The following is a 15,596-nucleotide window of genomic DNA, read 5'->3' as shown; positions in this document are numbered from 1 at the left end:
ACACCTTCCTTCTGAGTACTCAGGTGATAACTTTTAAATTGAGCATTGAATTAGTCATTAACATTGCAGTCACGTACATATACTTGTTTTTGCCTTTGCACTGTCTTGTGATTGGATCATTTTGCCATCTCATTTATCTCATGCACTGGCAAAGGGGTGGGATTATTAAACATCTGAAGCAAAAAAGGAAAAAGAAATCCAAGCAGAATGGGTAGAAGCTAGTTTGGACTCTTAGCCAAATAATGCCGATAGTAGGTGAGCTATGATTTGATCCAGCAAGGAACTTGCATCCTTAAGCCAAGCTGCATACTGAATATCATTTAGAAGTGACTAAGTTGTGCCCCAACTGTTGAAGAGTTCCTGTGTGCACAGTCGTGCTCTATAACTTAATACACATTGGTAGATCACAAGAACTCTAGTGCAAAACAGTAAGGCAATAGAATACTGAAGTTGGCCCACTCCTGGTCCCTTGAACAGTCAAATATCAATTAGATGCTAATAAACTTTTTAAAAACCTAATTGGTATGCTCTCTGCTGTGGGCTGGCTGACTTATATGCACAAAAGTGGGAACCACAAAATGCAAGCATGAAATTGTGGCAGTCACCTGTTATTTCCATGAGCAGCATAACATGCACTGTTTGCATACAGAACATAAAACCTTCACAAGCACACACAATGAAATTAGACATGGTGGCAATTCAAGGCCTATAACTCTGTAAGTTGTTCCTGTTCAGAGACCGCTGCTGTTAAGCAAGAGGTCAGCTAGGGAAATTAGGTCCAATTGTTTAACTGGAAGCACAAAAGCAAAAAAGTTACAAGGCAGATAATGACAGTTCCTATGTAAATACATTGTAACAGGCCCGGATTCCTGCACTGTTGGGAAGTAAGGGGCCCTTACTACTGCAATTCTATCAAACGATCACACGATTCATTTTGAAATTCCTGACTTCATGGAATATTTGGTAATATTTGATTATGGTCAAATAAACACTGTAGTGACTAGTAAATTAACTAGCCTATCAACTCTAGTCTATGTATTTGTCATATAACTGGATACTATATTGCATATACAAATCTAAATCTGAATATATTTGAAGGCATTCCATTCAACCCTATCTGTTATTAAATGATAGGATCAATTAATCAAGGTCTATGGAATAATGTGTAAAGAGGGAAGAGAAATTTCTCTCTCACTGGAAGTGAGAGCAGTCTAATAAGAATAAATGGCAGTGGGTTCATAACATAAGACATGTTTGCACATAATAATAAGCACAGAGGTATTGGCTTCCCCTTATGGTTTGTTTAAAGAGAAATAAACCACAGGCTCTGGGTTGCATGAAATGCTAACTCAGTGCTGTGGTTTGCTTCTTCCTTCCTTGGCAAAAGTGAAGAGTGTGATTTGAGTAGCCTGCAGCAGAACATAGCTTGTTCATGGTCAGCCAGTTTGTTTGTAACTAAGGGTTACCATAATGTGCCAACCAGGCTGCAGAGGTGTTTCTTCACGTAGGACATAATAAATCTAGATATACATTGCAACAATGCATGGCAAAATTGTTGCCAACTTTCACGACTTTAAAAAAGGATTGGACAAAGTCACTGACTAGTAGGCACAGCATACAAAAGCGCTGGGAATATTGCTATTTAAACACTTTATGATTATGTACTAGGTATTATGGTCAATCTGAAGCAGGACCACCTGGGTGAATTTTACCCTTATGCTTTTCATATAATCAGTTATCCATATATCCATATATAACCATATGTCTTTATGATGATTTTATGTAATCCATGCTTGAATCATGAAGGCTTTTGCAGAGCTTAAAGCAAATTGCTTAGATTTGAAAAATCCAAAAGGACCTCTGCCCCAGTTCTCTCCCCTTGTTCTTCTTATGTCCTCAATGGCTTGCCAACATAAGGGGGGAAGCAATAAATCTGATGTGCTGCTACTTTCCTCCTGTCCAGGAAGGGTCCTTAGCAGCTAAAACAGGAAAACGCTAACCACAAATGTCCCCGTATAGCAGATGTTGCGTAGGAGAGCTATCAACAGCGTAATGGCCGAATAAAGTTCCTTTCTCCTTAGGTTTCCTTTCTCCTTTCTTACCATAAAGCACGGGAAAGGTCAAACTGATGTACAGACTGAAGAAACAGTTACAGAAAGGTAGCCGTGTTGGTCTGCCATAGTCAAAACAAAACAAAAAATTTCCTTCCAGTAGCACCTTAAAGACCAACTAAGTTAGTTCTTGGTATGAGCTTTCGTATGCATGCACACTTCTTCAGAAGAAGTATCTGAAGTAGAAGTTGGGAGGGAACTCTTTACATGATCAGGGGGCAAGGCTTGAATGCGCTCATTGGTTTTATTTTTGCTGCCGTGTCTGATTGTATTCGATTATGTCATGTATGTACTCAGGTATAAAGCCTCAGGGCGCTAGAGCTGGTGCCCAATCTCTGGAAACGATTCCACTGGGTCAATTATTGCTCAGCAATAAATATCACTTTCTTTTTCTCCATTGCTGCGTCTGTCAATTCTTGGACACAATTTGAGTGGGTCACAGGTACTTTAAAAACCCTTGCAACAAATCAACAGGAAATGGCCATTGCCAGGGTGTGACATCCAGCATCATGCAAGCAGATTCCCACTTGTGCAACAATACTTCTGCTTCCTTTCCCCTCACCCCATACGTACAACCTGAATGCTAGATTGACCTTTAGCTTAATTCAATTAAACAAATCATCATTCCATAGAAATTAACGGATCTAAGTTAGCTATGTTCATTAATGTCAATGGACCTACTCTAAGTAAGACTAACTTTGGATACAACCATATGTACGCTATTATAGTACTCCAACTAATTGGTTTCTAGTGTAATCCTTGATATCAAAGTCCTCACATGTGGTTAAACAATATCTAGCAGGTTACAGGGTAGCTGCGAAGTCTTGAATTGCTGGAATCCAGCAGAAAGAGATCTATAAGAATGTTCTACCCTTTCTGGTGCTTCTAGGCCAGTGCTTTTCTACTCTTGGATAACCTTCCTGGTTGTATTTATATGCCAACTTAAGGACCCTTGCGGATCAGCCACAAAACCCATAGATACATGCCAGAATCATTAATACATGAAACACCTATCCAAAAATCTTCCCAAACCTGCCATCCTCCCATTAGCCTCAGGAAGCAGATCCAAAACATCTAGAGGGGCATCTCTACACCATGTCCTAGTTATCAAAAAAACAAAAACACTACACTAAGCAGAGGCTGTGTGGCATGAAAAACAGTTAAAACACAGTATTTGTAAATCAGAAATGGAAGAGGTGTTAGATAGTTTTAAAAACAGCTACCAACATGATCTCCTGAGATGTTATTGGACTCTAACACTGATCCAACCCAGCCAGCATGGCCAATGGTCAGGAATGACAGGGGTTACAGCCAAACATCTTGCCAGCAACACCTACCCTACCCTAAGTATTATCAGCTTTTGTTTTTATTCCCTTAGTCATATATAGTATTCTGCAAAAAAATTCCTTGCTCAAGGATGTAACTAGCCTGGACTATGATGTGACACCACCACACAGTGTAGTTTTTAACCCCAAAAGAGGATGGCTTAATAACAATGCCAAGCCAAATTGTGCAACAGTACATCATTGGTTCAAAAAACATTTGTGCATAACTGATTACAACTACTATTATCAATTTGTTTCTGGATAGCAATTATGTATTGCAACAGTGGGGACTGGATGGAAAGGGAAGAGCAGAAAGAAGAATGGCTCCCTTTAGAAAAAGTTCTCAAAACTGTTCAAATGGGCATAAATTGCTGGCAACTGTGATCTCTAACAATGCTATTTTGCTTCCTTTAAAAATGGGCAATGAGAGACCTAGAAGCCAGGTATGCCACCCTCACTACCTATTTACAGTCTCTTGAATAAATAAAAAGGAACATTTAGAAGTAGAAATAAGATTGAGACTGGAACGTAGAAAGCTGTCTTATACGGATTCAGACCACTGGGTCCATCTAGCTCAGTACCATCTACATTGCCAGGCAATGGATCACCAGGGTTTCAGACAAGAGTCTCTCCCAATCCTAACTGGAGATGCCAGGGATTGAAATGAACAATAAAGCAGATGTAGGAAGAGAGCCAAGGAAATCTGTTAATTTTCAGTACTTTAAAAGAAAGCAAAAAAAGTTACCATAAATATTTTATAATACGCTTTTATTTATTATATTTAAAATTAGTTGCAAGTTTTATACTGAGAAGTCCATAAGGCAGCAATAAATTGAAGAGATGGTATAACCACAAAAACCCAAGTTCGATAAAAATGGCAATACTCTAATATTTACTTATAAATTACTCAGTCACCTAAATAAAAGTCAAAATGTAATATTCTTTTCTTGTGCTCAAGTTAACATTGATGTTTCTCATCACTTGATTCTTCATAAAAGGTTTTTATTGTCTGAACACTTAACGCAAGTCAGCATAAAGGAAGATTCTGGAAACCGCATTAGGACTGATCATGCAGCTGAACAAGAAACATCATATCAAACAGCAAGTTAAATATGTCTTACAACCCTAGCTCCAAATTTTAATGAGATGTTTCTGGTTTTTACGTTTTTCATGGAAAAAAACCAAAATTGTGTAAAATTAAGCTTTTCAATGTGTTTCCAACTATGATTAGTGTATAGTGGCATGATAACAGAATGGATCAAGTACAGAATCCACCAAAATTCAAAATTAGCTAAACATATAGTACATGAAACATAAATAAAATGGTACATATTGAGTTTGTATATTTTAGCTAGAATTCCAGATGTGTTTACATAATTTTAAGGGGACAGAATTAAAAAACCCCTGTATAAAGTTTATTCAAGATTTACTATTTCTCTAAAGAAAATTAGCTGTATGAAGCTTCAGTATTGAAGTCCTCCTGCAGCTAGCAGGTCTGTCTTCATTCTGGCCCTCCCTAACAATGTGAAGATCTCCTTGAAAATCTCAACACATAGAACAATTGAACATGGATATCTTCTCCCATAAATGTCTACAATCTTAGCACCTCTCACTTTACACCACAAATTACCAACATCTGAAGTCTCAAACTAACTTTCGCGAGCAGTCATGAGCAACCTGACTCCACCATTAGGTTAGCACCATCTAGCAGTAAGGACTTCATCATTATGGAGCACATGCATTTAGGTACAAGCCACAATAAATTTCTTTTTTGGAAATGTTGCATAATAACAAGGTTTTTATTTTCTGTAGAACTAAAACCTAGGGCAAACATTTTATCACATCTTGATTAAAATTTCATGTGGCCACCAAAAAGAGGGAGGGTTGGGGGGCACACCAGTTAATTATCTCTGCATTATAGTCCCCCAAAGTAATTTGCCCACAGTTGTACAAAATGTGGCAAAAGGTAATGTGATACTTAAATTTCTGAACACTTGCATATTTTATCAAGATGTGACAAAGCATGTCCAGTTTGTTCTATATTTTATAAACCAAGCAAAAGCAGAATAAAATATAATAAATAATACACATTATTATATGTGAAAAATATGGAGTTGTCGACTAAGCATGCAGAGTTGGAGACCACCAATCCTGGTCCATTTGGCCATGTAGTGTTCTGTAGAAGAGAATTAATTTGGATGTAGTTGAGAAGTCATTCTCTTTGTTATGCACAGATACAGCAAAAGTACAAATACTATTTACACCAAGCTATAATTGATTCCAATGCATATCACTAGTTCTACGAAGTTAGATGGAGAAGTAAGTAAGAGAGAAAGATTTTTATCTTCATAGTAAAATGTATCAATAATTTTTAATGTATTTTTATTAAAGATTTCTTGGTTTACAAAAGTATGTGCAATGTCTCTTTTTTCAAGTTACAGATATTAGTGTTATATTAGGAAGAAAAGTGGGGAAAGAGATGGAGGGGGAGAATGGTGAGTGGGGGTGCAATGTTTCTATTTTACTTAATGTATGTGTGGGGTTTTGTGTCAGCATCGCTTGTGCAGGTTCTCTTTGCTATTCGCTTATGTTCCTCTGGTGCTGAGAGAGGTTGGGGGTTGGCCTAGGGTGTGATTGTTCATTCGTGATTGGCTGTGGTGAACTTTGTTTACATGTGTGAGTGGGGTAGGTGGATGTTTTGGATCAGGTTAGCCATATTGATTCGTATGCTGTTGGTGGATTCTTGTCGTTGTCTTGTTGGGCTATGTATATGATAAAGGGGAGCCATACTGGGGTGAAGGCATCTTCTTCTATTTGTCCCAGTGTCAATTTCAGTTTATTGGTTAATTTTTCTAGTGAAGCTGTTTTCCATACTATTTGTTACCATTTGTCCATGCTTACTCCTGACAGGTCTCTCCAGTGTCTGGTTTTGATGTTTCTGGTTGCTGAGAGTAGGTGGGTTATGAGTTAAATGTATCAATAATTTAAGGCAGACTAGGGAGCCTCAGGTTACATCCAACTAAGTTGTCCCATTTCTGCAGGTTGAAAGCCTTGTGTTGTGTGATTTCCTCACCCTCTCTTCTCTACACACCCTTCCAAATCTGCTTCAGAGGTTCTGGGAAAACTCCAGAGCAGATCTGTGGATGACGCAGGGGAAGAAGTCTCATTGCACAGGTGGAAGTACTTGGGCCAATGGCATAAGTTCTTTGGATACAGGCTTTAGGGCCAAATGAGGCCTTCCAGGCCGCTCTATTCGCTCCACAGGATTATCTCTAGGCCATAGTCCTTTTCAGGCTACACCCCTCGCTGGCTGTGCTCTGTACCCTCCTTGAATACTTTTGCTTAGTTGAAAGTGTCCTGGACTTATGATAATGACTCTAGGTTGCCTGAGTTTTTGTGTGGCTGAAATGTAAAAGCAAGCCTAATAGACAAAAATCAGCAGAGATTCAGGGTTACTATAATACAGGAGTGGCCAACTCCCAAGAGACTGCGATCTACTCAGAGTTTAAAAACTGGGAGTGATCTACCCCATTTTTAGGGGTTCAGGTCAAACATTTTGAGCTTTTTTAAGGACGGAAAGCCCTGTTTTGGGGGGTTCAGGTCTAAGTTGTTGAGCTTTTCTTAGGGGAGCCAAAGTTGTTGAGCTTATTTCGGGGGAGCCAGTGATCTACCAGTGATCTACCACAGACGTCCAGTGATCTACCGGTTGGATGTGCCTGCTATAATACATTAAGATTATAAATCAAGCCAGGGGGAGACAAGAATGGAACGAGTCAACAACTTGGAAGATGCAGAAAATATTTCAGCTGGGATGAGGAGGAGTGAAGACTCAAAGTAATAATGAGGGAGAAAATGGAGCACCTCCAGGAAGACTAATCAGGAATACAGATATCACAATGAAGTGTTCAGATAATGTGGAATCAAAATAAGAGAACTACAGAACAAAATGAACTATGAGGCAGTTAACATCCAAGATGAAAGCAGTAATTTGGAATTTTTTCTGTACACATTCCAAGTTGTTCCAGTTCATTAAATAGCTTGCATGATACTGATCAAATAACTTAAGGAACAGCAAGATGCTTACATCTTAACTACATTCACTAACTAGGCACATACTGCAGATGCTCGACAGTACACCAGTTGACCAAACTGGGGCCACGGTTTGGGAGTTCCAGGGCAAGCTACCCTCAGTGGTTCCCTCTCAATGATGCCCACCCCCTGCACCTGCAATTGCCTGCCCCAGGTGGTGCATCCAACAAGTACCAGGGTAACACGGCACACATTAACTTGCCCATGCCATAATGTTGATTACATTGGGGCAGTGCTAGGGAGGACAGGTGCATGGACCAGGAGCTTCACTCATCAATACCAATGGTATTGCGCAGCATCCAGCTATTGTGTCCTGCCACTGCAAAGATTTCTGTTTGGCCAATGGAACTTCCTCCCTCTCTTTCCCTCATGTGTGCCCTTAGTCTTTCCTAGGAGTTTTCCTTAACTCCTAGGAGTTGTGGAGGAGAGATGGGGGGGGGGGAATCTGCTGTGCAAGCAGGAATGCTTGTTCTGATGGAACATGCTAATTGGATACCACTGGTGGTTGTTTAACCACCTGGGTGAATTTATGTTTCCTAATATTTAGCTGTTGCTGTTGGAAGCTATGCAAATATATTCATATTCTGTATGAAGCTTTTAAATGCTTGCAGGTGGTAGTTTAGGAGTACTTGTTGATCTGGCACTCCTGTTTGATGTGCAGATGGTGGCTGTAAGGTGTGTGTTTTTCCAGCATTAGCTGGTACGTCAACTACATTACATCTCTTCCTGACAGAGAAGAACCTACTCTGGGGAACGTCTTGCCAAAATGGGATCTCCCAGGCCCATTCATTATATTGCTTTAAGTGGTTGGTGAAGACCTGGCTCTTTCAAAAATGTAATTTTTGCTGGTTTAGAGTTCTATGCTATCATCTTCCCAGTTAGAATTTGTTCTGTTGGTTATTAACATTAGTTGGAGGATTTATGAGGCCATTTTTGTTTAAGGTTTTTTTTGGTAGAGATGTCCCAGGATGTTTCCAAGATTGGCTCGTTTCCACTCAGCTTGCTAAATTCCAGAAACATTAGAATCTCACACAACAAAACAACATTTTACTGTAAATAATCAGTACAAGATGACTCACTCAGCTGTCATTGTACTAGTACCAAACCTAAAATTATTTTTAAGTCTTTCAAACTATCAGTCATCTAATACCATTAACATACAAGAGCCTAGCCTCACAAGATAACCCAGGGTAGACACGCAAAAGCAGAACACCAAATTTTCATATACAAAAATACATTAAGTAACATATATACAAACACATTACCTTGAGGCAGAGTTTATCCTTGTCTGATTTCTCCCCTGTCTTCACTCTCTAATCTCCATTTTTTACACTTAACTACGAAGTGTAAATCTGCACAAAGAATAAAATATTAGATTAGTATAAAATAAAAAGAAATCAAGAAACAAAAATACAGTTTAACATTTCAAGTTCAACTTATGAAATTGTGAAGCATCTTTAAGCTCAAATCCAGCCATGTAATTTCCAGGTTTTTCACGATCTTGAAAAGGGATGTTATGAAGGTGAGAACTGCCTTACTATGCCTGCCCAAAAGAGTTCTGGTTCCATCAATGGTCAGTGAAATGCCTTTAGTAAAGCTTATAAGCAAGGTATGAACATATTCACAATATCTCAATTTTTGCCCCCAGCATTAAGAGTTAGAGCTGTTTTGGTAGGCAGCTGTAGATGGATGTAACCTCTATGCAGGACAATCCTATGTTGACCACTGTGGTTATTTGTGTTGACTTAGAAGTTACGGTTCACCTGCAGTTACCACCATTTGACACATTAAACACAACTACCAAGGGTAAAGGCTTAAAAAACAGATTCACTCCTCCAATACCAAACAGATCAGAGCTGGAGTAAATATAGCAAAGAAGAAATCATTAGTCTTTTTTCTCCCACGTTTCTACTAGATAGCAGAAAGGGAGGCCTGAACATTTATGTTGAAGCTTTAGTCTATTCACCTTCTCCATACTGTGCATGATTTTATACACTTCTTACTCATCTTTTCTCTAAACTAAAAAGCCCCAGATGTTATAACCTTTGCTCATAGGGGAGTTTCTCCATCTACTTGCTATTTTTGGCTGCCTTTCCCCCCCTTTCATAACACTAGAACTTGATGCCATCCTATGAAGTTGAATGTTGGAACAAACGGAAGAACTTCTTCACATATTAGAACTATGGAATTGCTCCCACAAGATTTAGTGATGGCCACCAATGTGGCTTTAAAAGAGCATTAGCCAAAGTCATGGAGAATAAGGCTAACAATAGCAACCACCCACAACAGCTCTGTTTTACTTCCCCACTTCGAGGAACTGTGCCTTTGAATAGCAATTGCGAGGAATCACAAATTGAGATAACGCTATTGCACTCAGGTCCTGCTTGTTGGTACCTGACCTTTAAAGCCCTAAAGGGCCTCAGGCCAGTATACCTGAAAGAGAGCCTCCACCCCTATCTTTCAGCCTGAGGTCCACTTCCGAGGGTCTTCTGGCAGTTCCTCCACTGCGAGAAGTGAAGATACAGGGAACCAGGAAGAGGGCCTTCTTAATAGTGGCACCCTCCCTGTGGAACACCCTCCAACCAGATGTCAAGGAGATGGAGAGGAAGAACTACACAAGTTTTAGAAGACATCTGAAGTTCCTGTATCAGGAACTTTTTAATGTTTGACATTTCATTATTATTTTTCTATTGCTAGAAGCCACCCAGAATGGCTGGAGAAACCCAGTCAGATTGGTGGGGCATAAATATTAACAACAACAAGAACAACAACGCCTTCCCAGAGGCACCTGGTTGGCTATGGTGAGAACAGAATGCTGTACAAGATGGACCTTTGGCCTAATGCAGCAGGGTATTTCTTATGTTCATAAAACCATAGAATTGTAGAGCTGGAAGTGAACATGAGATACATCTAGTCCAACCTCCTGCAATACAGGAATCTTTTGCCCAATGTGGGCTTGAACCTATGACTCTTAAGATTAAGAAACTTGTGCTCTACTGACTGACCTATCCCAGAGTCTGCTAGGTGATAATACTATTCTGCCTTGAAAACACATGATTTGGGTGATCATGGTTGTATTAAACAGCACCATTAACGGCTTTCAACAGAGCATGGCAATGAATGACACCTTTAGAAGTATACCACATGCCCTGGGATAAGTTATTCAACTGCCAATAGTGAATGACTTCTATTTAAGGAGGAAACCAAACATCATATCACAATGATCTAGTAAACTCTTTCATCAACACCTTTTAAAATATTTTTTACCCACAATTGTGTCTCTACGCATCTGAACCGGTTACAAACTTTCCTTGAGTCAACCATTTATTGGCAATGATCCTGATGAAGTTAGTTATCTCACTGATTTTATCTGCTAAGTGTCACTCAGGGAAACAAGGGAACCAATTACTACACCACCTCATGTAAACACTTCACAAGTCTGAAAACAAAGTCCCACTCCCCCCCCCCCATTAACCACCATGGTTTGGGCTGGTCCTACAAATGACGATTGCAAACTGGGATCTGATCCTGGTCTGCAGGGCAAATGTAGGCCATGTTTTGTTAGTTCCTTGTAACAATGATTTTCTACAAATCAGGAAGAAATTCAGTAAGTGAGCTGTGCTGAGAAAGAGAACTCATCCCTTTAACAGCTAGCCACAGCTCGGCATATGTAAACTGACCTTCTGTGTTTGATTTACTATTTTACATGTTTCATAAACGACAACACAGCAAACTATCATTTTGCTCATGACCAAGGCATGCACGACCACCAACACACGTGCCGTTTTCAGCCCTGGAAGGAGGCAGAACAGGCTTATGCATGCAATGACAGAGAACACAACCCGCACACAAACAGGGGGTTGCCTGTATTTTTAAATTTTCTTTCTAATTCTGAATGTTCAGTGCCACAAAAGATGCAACCCATTCAAAAGGAATGAACAGATACTAAATTTAAACAGATTAGAAAAACCTCAAGTATTTAAAAGTTTTAACCATATAAAAACATTCTGTATTTCCTCTGAAACTCTGTTATGCAAATAAATTGTAAAATGTTAACTATAGTTCAGACTTTCACTTAGGAACAATCTTTAAGGTTCAAATACACCAAGTATATCTACCAATGGAAAAAGTTTAAAAGAATTCACAGATAAATTCAAGTCAGTCTTACAGTGATTCCAGAGAGAAGATAAAGAAGTGCAGGGTTACTGAATTGTGTTGCTCTATTTGAAAGACACTTATTTCCAAGATTTGTATCTCACCATAGAAGTTGCATATTTTAAAAGTAATTTCTTGGCATCCAATGTTTCAAGTTTTCAACAGCTTGCCAACTAATAGGTCACATTACTCAAAAGAAGTTAGTGGAATTTTAAAGATGTAGTAGACAAAGTCAATTTCTTGCAAATTAATATTTGCACTGCTTATCAGTCCAAGCTTACTGGCAGAATGAATGTTGTTCTACTTGTTTTCCTTGCCAGTACTATTGCTGCACATTTCATCATCTCTTCAATGTCAATCGTTTCAGTACAATGCTACACATTAAGGGGACGACTAAGAAACCCAAAGCTGTACTGTTTTACAAAAGATAGGGAATACTAAGGTTTTTTTTTTAAAGCCTGTATGGACTTTCAGAAACAAAGGGCAAGCTCCATCCCTGCATGGGTGAAATATCCACATGCTATAACAGAGCTTTCTGCCTGCCCACACTCCCATGCACAATGGAAGAGAGGTGCTAAGCATTACACTCAATGAGATGTCTCTGTGTGTGCCTCCTATCTCCTGTCCACTCCTTCACTCCTCTACTTGAATTCCCTAAGAGTGGCACACAAAGACTCCTGCTTGTACACATTAAAAAGAAAGGTTGTAAAGCAGAATTCTGTTATGCCCTTCAGAGATACCTCCACTATGATTGTGTGAGAAAGAATACACACTATTTATTAAAATATGACTTGACTCAAAACCCCAGGCTGTCCCCCCCCCCCATTTTACAGGAACATATCATCAACGTTTACCCCAATGCAAAACTCACCTATGGATATTAATGACAAATGAGCTTACTGGAAGCAAGAATTAGGTTACAAATTGGGTAGTCTTTACTCAAATCTAATGCTCACTTTTTTGGCCAAATTACGTTCCAAAAATTAAGGTGCACATTAAATTCGATAGCACATTAGACTCGAGTAAATACGGTAAGAAATCAACTCAAAGAAATTTTAATCTATAAATATTCACATTTTTAATCAACCAATATGCATAAACCTGAAAATGCCCCAAACCAGGAGTTCTAAGGAAAAAAATCTAGGGTGGTAACCTACTAAGCTATTGTGCAAACAGAACAACTTCTGCTCCCATGAGGAACTTTCCCTCCCATGAGCCCGCACCCTCAAAATGTGCTCTCAGTGCTCTGGAGGTTTTCCAACCCTCAAGAGCACATCTGGAAACAATTGGGGGGGGTGGAAGTTCCATCACACAATAAGCAGAATCCTTACTTGATTCACCCATTCATTTTTATTCATTAATAACAGGGGCCAGCTATATGCATCTACACCCCAAATAATGAACACAGTAGCCTTACTTGAACATTAGAACATAAGAAGAGCCTGCTGAATCAGGTCAACTACCCATCTAGTCCAGCTTCCTGTGGCCAAACAAAGGCCTGTGGGAAACCCGCAATGACAATTGGAGCACAAGAATCATAGAATCTTAAGAGATGGAAAGGATCCAAAGGTAATCTAGTCCAACACCCTGGAACGCAGGAATCTCAGCTAAAGCATCCATGACAGATGGCCATCCAACCTCTGCTTAAAAACCTCCAAGGAAGGAGAGTCCACCACCTCTTGTGGGAGTCTGTTCCACTGCCAAGCAGCTCTTCCTGTCAGAACACTCACGCCTCCTGTGCTTTCTAACATGGAGTGTGGAATAACACAGAATGAGCAATACATGCCCTGTTGCTCCCCCACCACATGAATTCTCGCATACTCACACACACACAATACGTATCTTACTCTAACACACCCCCCACATACTTGAGCAACCCCACAACATACAGAAACGCTCATATGCTGAGCAAACAGAGAAGTCCTCATTGCTCCTTCTCTCCTCAGACAGGTTTCCCCCCCCAAGGCTTCTCCACAAAGCTGACAAACTGCCTGGATACCAACTCCACATAGCTCATGAGCAACAAATGGCCAGCTGAATGGGCCTAAAAAGGTCAAGCAGCCAGATTTTCTATCTGGGTGGACAAGCCCAGATTATAATAGGGTCATTCACCACTTATAACAGATCCATTAGAACAAACTCAGCTGATGTCCATCACAGGTTGCTTTCAACTTCGCACATAAGCTGAACAGATCTCCACTCCTACAACCAGACTTCACCTTTCTTCTCTCCCCCCCTCCCCGGGAACTGTCTTGCACCCTCAAAATCTACCCAGGAACAGATCTAGGGGAGAGGCAGGGGCAAGGAAAGAAAGAATGACAGACTCATAGAATTGTAGAGTTTGAAGGGATCCAGAGGGTCCTCTAGTTCAACCCCCTGCAATGCAGGAATCTCAACTAAAACATCCATGACAGATGGCCATCCAATCTCTGCTTGAAAACCTCCAAGTAAGGAGAGTCCACCACCTCCCAAGGTAGTCCATTCCACTGCCAAACAGCTCTTACTGTCAGAAAGTTCCTTCTGATGTTGAGTTCGAATCTGCTTTCTTGTAACTTGAAGCCAATGGTTTCGGTCCTACCCTACGTAGCAGAAGAAAACAAGCTTGCTCCATCTTCCATGTGACAGATGGCCATATCTCCTCCCAGTCTCCTCTTATCCAGGCTAAACATACCCAACACCATCAACCATTCCTCATAAAGCTTTGTTTCCAGACCCTTGATCATCTTGGTTGCCTTCCTCTGCACGCATTTCAGCTAATCAATATCCTCCTTAAATTGTGGCACCCAGAACTAGACACAGTACTCCAGGTGTGGTCTAACCAAGGCTTAATACAGTTGTACCTTGATTTTCAAACAGCTTAGTTCTCAAACATTTTGGATCCCAAATGCTGCAAACCCGGAAGTGACTGTTCCTGTTTGCAAACTATTTTTGGAAGCTGCACATCCGACAGGACTTCTGCAGCTTCTGATTGGCTACAGGAGCTTCCTGCAGCCAATCAGAAGCTGTGCTTTGATTTCCAAACGTTTTGGAAGTCGAACAGACTTCCGGAACAGATTCCATTCGACTTCCAAGGTACAACTGTACAGTGGGACTATGACATCCCTTGATTTGGACACTTTACTTCTGTTGATGTTGAAAGATTATGTCCCCACTGTGTTAATGGAATTCTATTTGTGCAACACTGGATTCCGCATCATCACCACCTCCTCACTGGTATACATGCATGCTCTGTGGTGTGCTCTGTCAGATTTAGTTTGACTTTTCCACCACTCACACTCAAGTCCTCCATCTGTTTGATGTTCTTCAACTTCGCAAAAATCTAAAAAATCTCCAAAACAGTCACAGGGTGGATGCAACCCATCAACTGCTTCACTCAGTTTCCTACTGACCTATTCCACCTAGCCACCAAATAAAAGCAGTAGACAGCTTTGTGCACTCTTCATTAATGAACAGTTGGTCAATCCACAGATGCATGGAGATGCTCTTTGTGGCATGAATGTAAAATTGCAGATGAAGTTACAGATAATAATGTTCTATCTTGTTAGGAAGAAGAAATAATCACCTCAGGCAGTATCTAAAGAAGTAGTGAGAGTCCATGACCTGTTAACAGAAACTGAAACCTCCCCATTTCATGTTTTTCAAAGTGAGACAATTAAAGGCAAATATGTATGAAAAATAATTGGCCTGCAAGTATTCTAGTTTTAACTAGGGGAATGTTATGCTAATTTACATACAACCAAAATGTATGGTTTCTGAAGATTTGCTATTATCTAATATACTAGTGAATTCCCCCAACAGGGAGAGGTACCAATGACAGACAGCTATGTTGTTGTTGCTATGATTATTGTTTTTTATTATTATTCTAGTTTTAGCTATAAAGAGAATTCAAACAGATGAGATTTTTTTATTTTACTCC

The 15,596-nt window shown here is 39.9% G+C and overlaps 1 protein-coding gene across 7 annotated transcripts in view; it reads right to left on the bottom strand.

Moving 5' to 3' along the window:
• The window catches only part of BRD4 (bromodomain containing 4), an 82,556-nt gene that overhangs the window by 54,863 nt on the left and 12,097 nt on the right, over positions 1–15,596 (bottom strand). For 6 of the 7 annotated variants that reach the window (XM_053376255.1, XM_053376248.1, XM_053376254.1 and 3 more), the window contains exon 2: positions 8,791–8,877. The exons of the other annotated variant lie outside the window; for it this stretch is intronic. The gene's annotated coding sequence lies outside the window, so the exon portion shown is untranslated. The remainder of the gene's footprint in view (positions 1–8,790; positions 8,878–15,596) is intronic. 7 annotated transcript variants of the gene reach the window in all.

This window comes from Podarcis raffonei, chromosome 2, assembly GCF_027172205.1.
Source record: "Podarcis raffonei isolate rPodRaf1 chromosome 2, rPodRaf1.pri, whole genome shotgun sequence".
In the NCBI taxonomy this organism is placed as follows: Eukaryota; Metazoa; Chordata; class Lepidosauria; order Squamata; family Lacertidae; genus Podarcis; species Podarcis raffonei.
The sequence above is the reverse complement of the archived record's forward strand: the minus strand, read 5'-3'. Positions and strand labels throughout refer to the sequence as shown.